The 14,156-nt window shown below is 33.4% G+C and overlaps 1 non-coding gene across 1 annotated transcript; it reads left to right on the top strand.

Annotated features, from left to right (window-relative positions):
* Window positions 1–200: 200 nt before the first annotated feature.
* Window positions 201–364, top strand: LOC126031786 (U1 spliceosomal RNA). Its single transcript, XR_007503615.1, has one exon. It is a non-coding gene; the product is annotated as a U1 spliceosomal RNA (small nuclear RNA).
* The last annotated feature ends 13,792 nt before the right edge of the window (window positions 365–14,156 follow it).

Raw genomic sequence — 14,156 nt, 5'->3', positions numbered from 1 at the left:
GTAAGAAAGAGCAAGCAGAAATTCACACACACACACACACACACACACACACACACACACACATACACACACACACACACACAGAGTCACAGTCACTCACACACACTCCCTCTGACCTGCTTGCCATCTATCTTCATAAAAGCCAGAAGAATCAAAGACCAATACAAGGACAAAACATTCAGGAAAAAATGCATATTTTCATACTTACCTTGCAGGGGAGATACCATGATTATAAAGGTAGTTTTCCCAGGGTGAGGCTTATCCATTGCACTTCGGATGTGCTGACCCCTGCAATTTCCCCAAATGTGGGAAACTCAACTGCATAATTTGTGGTAGTAGGGGACTGCGTTTGCACTCTCCCCTTAAAAAAAAAAAAAAGAAAAAATGCATATTTTCAAGCAGAGAATAAATGCTTTGATCAGCTCAAGATTTCTTGCTATTCCTTGCAAGCACACATCAGGGACAAAGAAGGGGCATACTTGAATAACTTAATAATGCATCTTATAAAATTAGAAAAAATAATCATCAAAAGGAACCAAAAATAGGCAGAAGGAAATAACAAAGCTTAGAAAGAAATCAATGAAGTGGAAATGCAAAAAACAATCTGAATGATCAACAAAAGTTCTTTGAAAAAAATAAACAAGATAGATAAACCACTGGTAAAACTCACAAAGAAAGGATGAGAGAGAAATGAGATTAGAAATGAAAAGGGGAGATTACTACAGATATTGCAGAGATTCAAAGGGTAATCAGACTACTTTGAGAAACTCTGTGCATGAAGCATGAGAACCTGAAAAAAATGGATAACTTCTTGAACTCATATAACCTTCCATGGTTGAATAAGAATGATGTAGCATATCTAAACAACCCATCACTATTGAGGAAATTAAAATGGTAATTAAAAGTCTTCAACAAAACAAAAGTCCAGGCCCAGATGGGTTCACTAGTGAATTCTTTCAAAGCTTTCAAGAGGAACTACTACCAATGTTTTTCAGGCTCTTTCAGAGAACTGAAGAAACGGGAACACTTCCAAATAGTTTATATGAAGGTAATATCACCTTGATACCAAAAACCAGAAGGAAAAAGCTGCCAAAAATATTGCAGACCAATATCCCTGATGAACACAAATGAAAAGATCCTTAATAAAATCCTGACAAATAGGTCAAGTACCTCATAAGAAGGTTTTTCAGGGGCCTGCGTGATGATGTAGCGGTAGGGTGTTTGCCTTGCATGTGGCTGACCCACATGAACAGCAATTCAATCCCTTGACATTTATATAGCCCCACATTGCTTTCTGAGCACATAGCCAGGAGTAACCCCTGAGCATCACTGGGTGTGGCACAATAACAGAAACAAACAAAAAAGAAGGTCAAGTAGGCTTAATCTCAGGAATAAAAGGATGGTTTAACATCTGTAAATAAACATAATACACCATATCAACAAAGAGAAAAATAAAACATATGATCATGTCTATAGATGCTGAGAAAGCATTTGATAAGGTCCAATAGCCATTTTTGACAAAAACCCTCATTGAGATGAGAATAAAAGCAAGTTTTCTCCATATAGTCAAGCTCATCTACCACAAGCCAATGGCAAATATTATTCTCAATGGAGATAAACTATAAGCCTTTCCTCAAAAATCTGGTACAAGATAAGTGCTCTCTCTCATCACTCCTATTAAACATCACTGGATGTACTTGCTCTATCAATTAGACAAAAATAAAAGGTGACAAGGACATTCAGATAGGAAAGGAAGAAGTCAAGCTCCAACTGTTTGCAGATGACATGATACTATAGTTAGAAAACCCTAAAGACTGCCAAAAGCTTCTAGAAATAATAGATTAATATAGCAAAGAGGCAGGCTACAAAATTAACATGAAAAAATCAATGGCCTTCTTATACACCATAATGATTATAGAAAAAAATGGACATTATAAAACAATCCCATTCATATCAGTGCCACACAAATGCAAATATCTTGGAGTCAGCTAAACTAAGACATGAAGAACCTATACAAATAAAAATACAAAAAGCCTGCATCAAGAAATAAGAGAGGACACAAGAAAATGAAAACACATAAACTGCTGATGGATTGGCAGGATTAATATTAGAATGTCAATATTCCTCAAAGCATTGTAGGGATTTAATGCAATCCCTCTAAAGATACCCATGACATTCTTCAAAGAAGTGAATCAAAAACTCTTGAAATTCATTTGGAACAATTAACACCCACAAATAGATAAATCAATCCTTGGGAAAAGAAATATGGCAGGCATTAGTTTCCCCAATTTTAAATTTTATTACAAAGCAATGGTTATCAAAACAGCACGGTATTGGAATAAGGACAGATCCTAGATCAGTGGAATAAACTTAAGTATACAGATAATGTTTCCCAGACATACAATCAACTAATCTTTGATAAAGAAGCACTAAATCCAAAATGGAGCAAGGAAAACCTCGTTAAAAAATGGTGTTGGCACAACTGGTTAGCCACTTGCAAAAAAGAAAACTCAGATCCCCATCTAACACCATGAACAAAGTTCAAATCCAAATGGATTAAAGACCTTGATATCAGGCCTGAAGCCATAAGGTATATAGACAACATGTAGGTAAAACACTATATGACATTGAGTCTAAATGCATCTTCAAGGAGGAAACAGCACTCTCCAAACAAGTGGAAGCAAAATAAATAGATGGGACTATATTAAGCTCAGAAGCTTCTGCACCTCAAAGGAAATAGTGCCCAAGATACAAAAGCCATGCAAAGAATGGGAGGAACTATTCACCCAATACTCATCAGATAAGGGGCTAATATAAAAAATATACAAGGTACTAATAGATCTTAATAAGAAAAAAAAAACATATAGCCCCATCAAAAATAAAGAGATGAATTGAACAGACTCTTCCTCAAAGAAGAAATAAAAATTTCCAAAAGACATGAAAAAATGCTCCACATCACTAATCATCAGAAAGATGCAAATCAAAACAATGATGAGATATCATGTCACAACACAGAGACTGACACACATCACGAAGTACAAGAACAATCAGTGCTGACAGGGATGCATAGAGAAAGGAAGTCTTATTCACTGCTGGTATGAATGCCATCTAGTCCAGCCTGGACTGGAAAACAATATGGAAATTCCTCAAAAAATTAGAAATTGAGCTCCCATGTGGTCCAGCAATATCACTTCTAGAGATATACTAGGGAACACAAAAATACAATTCACAAATACCTTCCTCACACCTATATTCATTGAAGTACTATTTACAATAGCCAGACTCTTGAAACAACCAAGTTGCTCTTTAACAGATGAATGGCTAAAGAAACTGCGGTACATATACACAATGGAATATTTTGCAGCTGTCAGGAAAGATGAAGTCATGAAATTTTCCTATACTTGGATGTACATGGGCTCTATTATGCTGAGTGAAATAAGTAAGAGGGAGAGAGATAGACATAGTATAATCTCACTTTTCTATGGGTTTTTAAGAAAAATTAAAGACATTGTTGTAAAATTGCCCAGAGACAATAGAGATGAGGGCTGGAATGACCAGCTCACAATATAAAGCTTACCACAAAGAGTGGTGAGTACTATTAGGGAAATAATTATACTATCATGACAATCTTAATGACTGAGAGAAGTAAAATACCTGTCTTGAATAAAGGTAAGGGTTGGGAAGGAGGATTGGGGGGCATTGGTGGTGGGAATTTTGCACTGGTGAAGAGGGGTGTTTCTGTTTATGACTGAAACCAACTACAATCATACTTGAAATTATGATATATAAAGAAAAATAAACAAATAGGAAAAAAATTAGACAAATATTTCATGCCATTAATCTACAAATATATCTCCTGTTTTTCAAGATATTAATAAGACAGAAGTTTGTTGTCCTCTTCATTTATATCAAAGTCTCTAGAACAAAGGAATGGAGAAGTTGGCCTTAGCATTGTTCCCATCTATACTGTAGTACAGATTGCATTGTAAAGTCTTTCTCTTCTGATAAACTTAAAATGACAGTGTTTTTCTTTTTGGTTTATCAGACAAAGGACTCAAATTTGACTTTATACTTTGAAAAAGCATGGGGAGAACTGAATAATATACACGGGGAGAACTGAGTAATATTCCAAAGTTAAAAAAAAACAAGTTTATGATGGTCATTTTTCATTAGGAATGATCCTAATAAATTTATTTCATTGTTCCTGAAGATAGTCAGCAATTGGCTACTAATTTAATGCTAATTTTACTTTGATTTCTCTCTACCATTAATTTATTCACCAGAAGTGACATGCCCTGAATTTCAGAGCTAAATCAAAGGTCCCTAGAGGTTGAGATAATTAGATCACTAGAAAGGAGATTTTGTAAAATCCATTTTCCAGTTCTTTAAAAATGGTGAAAATGTCACTATTAACCCCATAGTTACACTTTAATATAAGGTAATGGTATCCCAGCTTTTACTTTGCAGATATGACTAAATTGTATGTTAAATAAATTTGAGTAATTTTAAGTAATATCTGTAATGTGGACTAGTTATAGAAGTTATCATAAATAGCCATGACAAGTATATATTTTCATCTTGTTCAGCTTTTCCAGTGAACACTATATGAATAGATAAATGGACTTTACACATGATTTATCCATAGCTTCCTCTCTCTAGTAAATATTTTTATATAAATGTAAGAATAGAGCTATCATATGATGCAGCCATTTCACTTCATGATGAAAAAATCCTCTGAAAAGGACATATGCACAACATTTTTATGGCAGCACTTAGCACACTAGCTAGGATATGGAATCAACCTAGGTCAATAATGAATCAGTGAATAATGAAGGTGTAGTATCCACAATGAAATGATATGCAGCTAAAAAGAATGATAAAATCATGCAATTAGGTAGGACTTGGATGTATAGGAGGACATTCTGTAAACAAAGGAAGTCAAAAGAAAAAAAGATAAATCTTACTTATCGATTATGTTTGCATGATAAGAAAATGACAGGTATCAAATGGGGACCCCTAGATTATAGTGCTGAGAATAATAGTGAAGGAAAGAAAACAAGGGGGCGGGGCCAGAGAGATAGCATGGAGGTAAGGCATTTGCCTTTCATGCAGAAGGTCATTGGTTTGAATCCCGGCATCCCATATGGTCCCCCGAGCCTGCGAGGAGCGATTTCTGAGTGTGGAGCCAGGAGTAACCCTGACCGCTGCCGGGTGTGACCCAAAAACAAACAAACAAACAAAAAAAGAAAAAGAAAAGAAAAGACAAGAAAACAAGGGGGGGAAGGTAGAAGGCAGACAGGAAATAATAAAGTGGATTGTCAGTCACATTGGAATTGTAGAGGAGTGGTTATAGCTATCTATCTGGGCCACAATGAAAAAGCATTAGCTTCATATGCAATAACTAAACTAAAAATTGTGTTTGTAAAGTGGCAGTCTGGATGGTGGGGGAGAATCTGGGGCATTAGTGGAGAGAAATTGACACTGGTTTTGAGATTGGTGGAATGTTGTGTGCCTGAAATGGAACTAGAAATAACTTTGTAAAAAAAAAATAGTACCTTAATTTACAAATATATGTTTTATTTTTTGAATTACAAACTTTAATCTTACTTAAAGAGAATTCAGACCTTTGTTCTTAGCCTCTGGAAGATAATTTCTAATTCCTTGGAGTCTATATTGCAAAATGAGTTAAGACAGAAATTAGCCTACCTAACATTGTGATTTGAGATAAAGATTATGGATCATAGACTAAGTTTGATATTGTATCTGAGATAAAGCATTTTAATCCCACCTAAGACATAAACTTCAGTACACATCTGGAAACTGAGACTTTTGACTTACCCTGGGGCATTACTCATTCATTATTGTCACACAATGTGTAATAGAAAAATATACAGTTTATAGACTTACTTTGTGAGGATAACTGTGGACTTACTCCATCCAATTCTTGTACAGTAGAAGAACGACAAAGAGACTCTTCATACCTTATGGAATGTTAAAAAGATGAACTTGAGAGTTTCTGCAAAGGTTAAGGTACTTGTTTTTACAAATGAGAGGAACTAGTTTAAATCCTTGGCACAAGGTAAAGATGAGAGATGAAAGTTTAATTTATAATAAAGATATTTCAATTTCTTTTTCTTTTTTTTTTTTTGGTTTTTGGGCCTCACCCGTTTGACGCTCAGGGGTTACTCCTGGCTATGCTCTCAGAAATAGCCCCTGGCTTGGGGGGACCATATGGGATGCCGGGGGATCGAACTACGGTCTGTCCTACGCTAGCGCTTGCAAGGCAGACACTTTACCTCTAGCACCACCTTCCCGGCCCCTCAATTTCTTTTTACTTGTGATTTTTCTGCAGACTGTTTCTTTGCAATTCAGTACTAGCATTTTTCATGTGTGATCATTTATTAGAGGATAAATTTTTAATGTTTATATTTCTCATATTTTAAGCTAAATTAATTTTTGTTCATAGGACTCAGTAGTTGCTTAATAAATTTTATTTTCTCATCTCTTATTTCTTTGCTTTATAATTTTATATTGAGTAGCAATTTTCAAAATATGACAACCGACATTTTTACAGGAAACGTAAAATTAAAAAATCGTACATATTTTTGTTATTCATAAAAAGTTTAAAAACTGTTGTGGTTATACTTTATCCATGCATTTCTGCATGTTTTTAAATATTCTGAATGAAAAAATGGAACCACATATTAAGTACTTATACATAGCAAAGCATAATGGTTTTATTAATTTAAAGTGTTTGGAATATTGAGTTGCAATCTTTATATTAGAATATTTTATATTATCTTAATTAATAATGTATATTAATAGTATATATTACTTTATATTAAAATATTTTCATGAATTACTAATAGACAAATGAAAATTATAAATATTCAAATTTATCTTGTGTTAGAGAAAATAACTGATAAAATTTAGTGTTCAGAAAAAAATAGAATTCTGAAAATCTTGCATTTACCACTACGAGATTTTGGTAGCATCTCAATACTGAGTTTCCTATGAACTTTATGGTAATATTATTAAATGTGATATTTGTATTAAATAACAAAATATTCTTGGAAGAACTCTATAACTTTAGCAATCATTGTTTCCAGGCAGTCAAAATATTTATAAATTTATTCAAGGGTAAAATATGAACTGTCAGTGAATGATAGGCAATGGATCTTCATGAGATTATGATTAAAGGACTATTAGTTAATTTTTTATTTACAATTTGTAGAATCTTTGTGTAAATTTTTTTTTTTTTTTTTTGGTTTTTGGGCCACATCTGGTGACGCTCAAGTGTTACTCCTGGCTATGCGCTCAGAAATTGCTCCTGGCTTGGGAGACCATATGGGACACCGAGAATTGAACCATGGGCCATCCTAGTCTAGCATGGGCAATTCAGATGCCTTACCCCTTTGTGGCACCGCTCCAGTCCCTCTCTGTGTAATATTAAAGAGTAGTCCTAATTATCCAGTAGGTAAGTAGATTTTCTTCTTATATTTCAAGCAACATTACATTGAAGCTCTTTAACTATAGACAAAGATGCAAGATTAAAAATGTCTTTTTTTTTTAACCACATCTGGAAATGCTCAAGACTTATTCCTGGATCTGTAATTAGGGATATTTCTGGTGGTGTTTCAGGTACCATATGGAATGCCAGGATCTAACCCTGTTTGATCACTTAAAAGACAAGCACCCTGCCTGCAGTATTATTACTCTGACCTCCTCAAAGCATGTCTGCTTTTTTGTTTTTGTTTTTGGACCACACCTGTTGATGCTCAGGGGTTACTCCTGACTATGCACTTAGAAATCACTCCTGGCTTGGAGGGACCATATAGATGCTGGGGGATAGAAGGGAGGTCTGTCCTAGACTAGCGCTTGCAAGGCAGACAACTTACCTCTAGCGCCACCGCTCCTGCCCCTCAAAGCATGTCTTAATTCAGAAACTATAAATTGAAAACCTGCACTACAAAATAATACCACTATTTTTGGTATATTTCTTGTTGTAGAAATATAACTATTTTTGTAGAAATTGTTATGTTAGCAAGCTATATACATTCTTTTAAAAGTAAGTCAATACATAATTTTATAGTGCCTAATTTCAAATATGAAAAATATTAAGAGATACACCCATTTAAATCAATAGCTTTAAAATATATTTATCTAATGATATTAAATAGTGCAAAGATACCCCCAGATTACAAAGTTTGCAATTACTGACTTGGAATGCTGTTCCCATATTCATTGAGGCATATCTAATGCCCAGAATACAGTTTTATACTTACATATATTTTTTTCAGGAATAATGTTCCTTTACTTTTGTAACTTAAAAATCTTTTGACAATTAAAGTGTCAAGTAAAATTTTTATTTCTCAGATTCTGTTATTTAATTTTACTTTTTAATTCCTAAGTTTATAGAAATATTGCATAAAGAAACAGTAAAAAGAACATAGATTCAAAATGTATAGGCACCAATTATTAATAGAATTGCAAATTTGTGAATAGAGAACCAATAAAATACATGCAATACCATATTTATAACTAGAAATTAAAAATACATCTTTAGAATATTACAATTGATATATGAAACAATTATAGGATATCAGAAAGAAATTGCCAATACCATGAAGCAATAGCATTTAATCATTGTCAGAGCATTCCTTCAGAAGCAGAACATACTTTCATATATTCTCAAGACAATACAAAGGCAGACAACATATCTTGAATCACATCAAATTTAAAGAATCTTAATGAGGTATCACTACATGTATATATTATAATATAGAATCAAATAATAAGGATTAATTACCTCAAAGAAATGAAAATTAGTGTACATAAACACATACAAATAACGCTATTTTTTTCACTTGGAAACCAAATTTGACATAACCCCCAATTGGAAACAATTAAGAATTCCCTAAATAAATATAGAAAATGTGCAATATGTGTGAAACTTAAATTCAGAAGTATAATCTGGTAAATACTGACACATAACTTGTATAGACATCAAAGGAAATATGTAGAGTAAAAAAATATCTCTCAACAATTTTGCAAAAATATACTTCATGCTACCCCATTTATAGTCATGCATTTCCTTTCTCAACATCTTTTACCTGAAAGAACCATTGGTCTTCTTCTTGATTCTATGCTCAGAAAATTACATAAATAGAATCTAGTTTTCTTTTATAAGTAATTTAACAAGTGCCTATTTGCCGAATTTGTTTCACTTTTTTATGGTTTACATGTCTGATGTCACATAAGACATTAAGATCTTAAAGGAAAGGAAACTTTGTTTTAATATATCAGCACCTAGGAAATGGCTCACACATTACAAGTCCTTCATGCAAATTTTATTCTTGAAGTCCTAAATATTTAACATCCAGAACTTCTTTTATTCATCTGCCACAGAACTCTACTAATGACCATAACATTGGCAAAGCAAAGTACTCGGCACAACAAGCTAGGAGCCTGATCCGGAGGTTCATTGCCAGCCTTCAAAAGGAAGCCAATCACAGAAAGATAATTAGCAGATTGTGTCCTAGGGAATTGAGAAATCTTTAAAGATTTCCAACATTTCTCAGGTGTTAGTTATAGGCAATATTCACTTCCATTAATGGTCTTTATTCACAAAAATGACAACAAGCAGGAAGTATCCTGAAACACTCAGGGGAGTTAATGAAAAAAAAAAAAAACCTGCCAACTGGCATTATCTGCTGGAAGCAACAAAGACACATGGCACAAAGGCTTTGCCAAAACTCTTCTAATTGGGTGAAGGAGTGAACATATCTCAAGATTAATAAGGGTGTCAAATCATGCTCAGCTGGTGACCCCAGGATCTTACCCAGTATTTAATCACACAACATGTGAGCATCAAAGAAATGTTAAGTAGTATATTGAAGACATTGTTCCTTTCCAGGGAAGCCATCCCTGCCTTTTACCTACTAATTGTTCGAGGACCATTGTCTAAGGTTAAAATAGTCAATAGAAGTCATTTTCTGTAAAAATACTTAGCCCAAAGATGCAAGTATTGCTTATAATCTTGAGCCAATTTAACATCTTCCATGCTGCTCCCATCTGCTTCTGATATTCATACTGGACAGTTTTCAAATGACAGCAGATGTTCTCTTTAGAAAAAAAAATTAATCAGCTAAAAAGTATGCCATTACCTAGCTACTTCAATAGTCCTAAGAGTGAGAAATATTGCATTGGTCATTGTCCTGATATTGCAATGTAAAACCAATGCTCTGTGTGAAGATGGAATCAATATAGATATAAAAGCACATTTAGTTTGTTACATTAAAAGTTAAACATAAGGATCAAGGTGAAGAGGATGACCTTAAATAATTGTAAATTATTGTCCTTGGAAAGAGTTTAAGAAAACAAGTGAAGATGATAAAATTCCTGTGCAGCGACAAATAGAACGGCATGATTTTTTTTCACTTCTCCTTGCGACTCACTAGAGGGACCAAAAGAGGCCTTGATTTGAATATGAGCAACAACTTGGGACCCTCAGGGCTAGATGCAAGAAATTTCCTTTTGTTAACAAGTTGAATGAAGTCTGAGATGAACGTCTTACCGAAGCCTTCAGATGAAAAGCACAGGTCAGCTGACACATTGATTATATTCCAATGAGACTAAGAATAGTCAATGCAAACTTCTGACCTACAAAGCTCTGAGGGAGTGAATTTGTGTTGTTTTAAGTTGCTAACTCTGTGATCATGACAGAAAATGATACATCATTCTTGTAGGAAAAAGCATCTGGAGCAGGCAATCACTGTTTCTATTAGTAATTAGTGTTTCTTTAGGAATTTTGCCTTAATTTCCAGATATATAGATTAGATTAATTTATTCATAAATATCATTTTGCATGCTAGAACGAGAATAAATAAATAAGCAATATTAATGCAGGGAGCATTCATTGATCTTTCCATTTTTATGAAAAAGTTTCAAAAGAATGAATAAAGATATACTGTGATAGACTGTGGCCTCTCTCATGAAAATGAGCTTGCCTTTTCCACTTTTTTTGACATTAAACCAATCCCATCCAGCTTTTTAATACAGAAAATTTAAGAAGCAGAAATAGGTTAGGATACTTTAAATATACTTATTCAAAGTGTCCAAGGAGGATATTGGGATCACAAAGATAGTTCTGGAATAGATAGAAGATGGGTACTAATCAGTATTAGTAGAAAGAAAGACAGCTTTTTAAGATATTAGTCTATACTAGTGAGAAATGATATTCTAATGATGGTGTTATAAGAGTTAAGGTTGTTTTCTATTTTTTTCCCTGTGTATTGTATTAATTTTCTCACCTTCTACTTGTTAATTGTCAACATTCCATTTGAAAATGCAGAAGAGTTGTGGAGGAACTAAAGGAAAATAATTATTTTCTCTTTTATGTTAAAATGTCAAAAGAAATTGTTATAAAGGTAGTTTAGCTATCAAAAAAATGTACCTATCCCAGAGTCCAATTTTGGCACTGCATGGAATCTGAAGTCCAGATAGTCCTCTGTACCACCAAGTGCTAGTTGTCTAAGTGATGGTAAACTGGAGTGACCTTTTGGATGCCTGAGCATTATTTGATAGCCTTCCTTGCAAAAAATTATAAATAAAAATTTTGTAAGGAGGAATATTATAATTCTGAAGATATGAACAAAATATAAATAATTTATAAAATTATGATTTATAAAAATATATATGCCATTTAGAAAGTTCCATGTGACCCAAAATAGTTTCATAGGTTTTTTTCATATATACTATATCTTAAAAAGTAAAGAGCATATAAATATATGTTTACATTGAGTCATTTGCTATAAGTCAAAAAAATTAAAGAAACCTGATAAATGTGCTAACTTAACCTAATTCATAAATGTCATTCTATCTTTCTCTTTCCCTATTGTCAATGCTTGTGACTTAATTGTTTACATTTGAGTTACAAAATACTCTTCTTATTTTATTTTCCCCTAATATACTTTCCTCTTTAAGTCTGGAGCCTTAGCACAGTGGATAAGGCACTTTCCTTGCACAGAGCTAACCAAGTTTCCAACTCAGTCTCCACATATGGTTACAGAATAACTACCAAAATTGATACCTGAGCGTAGTCTGCAGATACTTTGAGCATAGATGAACCTAAAACAAACAAAATAGCCACTTAATTATTACATCTTAGGCTACATGTTTATATTATTATATATTATTGTTAATATCCATGACTCTGATATACACATCACCTCACCTCTGCACTACAAAAGTACCCCAAATTCTACACCAATTTCTTTGTTACTTTCAGCCCAGCTCATGATACCTCCCTTACTGACTCCCTACTGTGCTTGATATGTTTTGTACTTTAATCCAGGACCACATGTTTGCTATCACTAAATACAGTCTATTTTCTTCTTTTGCTACTTACATGTCACAGATGAGTGAGATTCCTGCCAATTTTCCTTATTCTACTTACTTATTTTATACTGATTTGAAACATGGTACTGTCCATTCTTTACACCTTTTAGCAAACTGTCTTATTTCATATTTTCTTATACATAGTATTTCACTGCATATACATATCAAATCTTTTATATATATATATTCCAAATGTTTTACATCACACTTCTTGTAGATAACAGAAAACCCAGAAAAACAATTATTTGAAAAAGACTTTGACACTTATGCTAATTGCAGCACCTACTACAATAGTTAGGATATGAAAACAACAAAAATCAATTTACCTAATGTACTTTTTCCACTGTGGTTTATAATATATCTAGAATAAATCGGTGTGCTTAAAGCAGTCTGGGATAATCATTGATTCTACAATGACTATCCAAGAAGTCACTGTAATTTATTTGTGTTCATTTTCACAATTTCACAATCTACTGTAATCTTATTCATAGCTATGTGTAATTGACAATTTATCTGAACACTATCAGATGTTATGTTCTACTTGTCTTTTTTTTTTGCCAAAGTAAACTGCTGTGTTATCACTCCAGACTCCTTAAATATAATTTTATAAAGTCAAAGTGACAAAGTATGAATCTATTTCTGCCAAGGTTAGGATATATGTAGGTCTATAGAATCATGTATGCATTACCAGTGAGAAAGAAAATGGAAGTTTGAAATAAATAGCTATGAAACATCTAGACACTACCTTCTGAATTCAAGTACTATATTTTATATGATTCGAACATCTGACAGCTAGAAATGTATTTAAGAACTTTACAAAGATGAGAAAAATGTGTCTAAAAATATAAAGAAACTCAACTCTTTTAAGTGGAAAAAATGGAAGAACTGTGACACATAGCCACTGCTATATGGGTAGTTAATATGAATAAGTAAGTCTTATTGAAACAATATATTATTGAATTAATAGAATATATAAAATTAAATATAAAACAAACCTTAATCACTAGGATGAGTCCCACATAATTTATGAATAAATAAATAAAAATATACACATTTACATACATATAGAGACTTATATGTATAATATACACACATAAATACATTAAATGGTGTCAGAATACTATTGATTAACAGATAGCTAGGCAGAGTGTACCTTTCATAAAAATGTATCCAGATATTTTTTATAATTCATTAGTAAGTAATCTACTTTACTTCTTTTTGAATATTAAAATGTCAAAATAAGAAATAGGAATTGTTGTGTATGTAAATATTTTAGGGGATTATTATGTTACTGACCCTAACCTGATTGATGATTGTGCCCTACCCTAGGGTGTGACCTGGCATTCTGCCCCCACCCTAGGGTAGTACCTGATTCTGCTTCCACCATTGGTTGGTATCTGATCCCACTATTGGGTGGTACCTGATTCTGGGGGATAAAAACAAGGGTCTGTGGAAGGCGAGGGGCTTTTTGCTGGAACTAAGGTTGAGACCTTGGACTTCAGTCTTGTCCACCGAATAAAGCTAATATTTCCACAAGCCTGACTGTCTGCGAGCTGTTTACCCGCTGTTTCACCTCAGAACCCTTGGCTAGACAGGGTGGCAGACGCGTGGTCCGAGCTGGAGGGGAAAGACCTCATCCTCCATTCCTCCATCAATCAACCTCTTCAGGGGCTGACTTGAAACAAGAAATTAGAAAATTCAAATTTTAGTATTCATGTATAGGTGGACAATAAAACTATAATTATAGCTAAATACAT

Source organism: Suncus etruscus, chromosome 15 (assembly GCF_024139225.1).
Source record: "Suncus etruscus isolate mSunEtr1 chromosome 15, mSunEtr1.pri.cur, whole genome shotgun sequence".
In the NCBI taxonomy this organism is placed as follows: domain Eukaryota; kingdom Metazoa; phylum Chordata; class Mammalia; order Eulipotyphla; family Soricidae; genus Suncus; species Suncus etruscus.
This window is presented reverse-complemented; position numbering and strand designations above follow the sequence as displayed.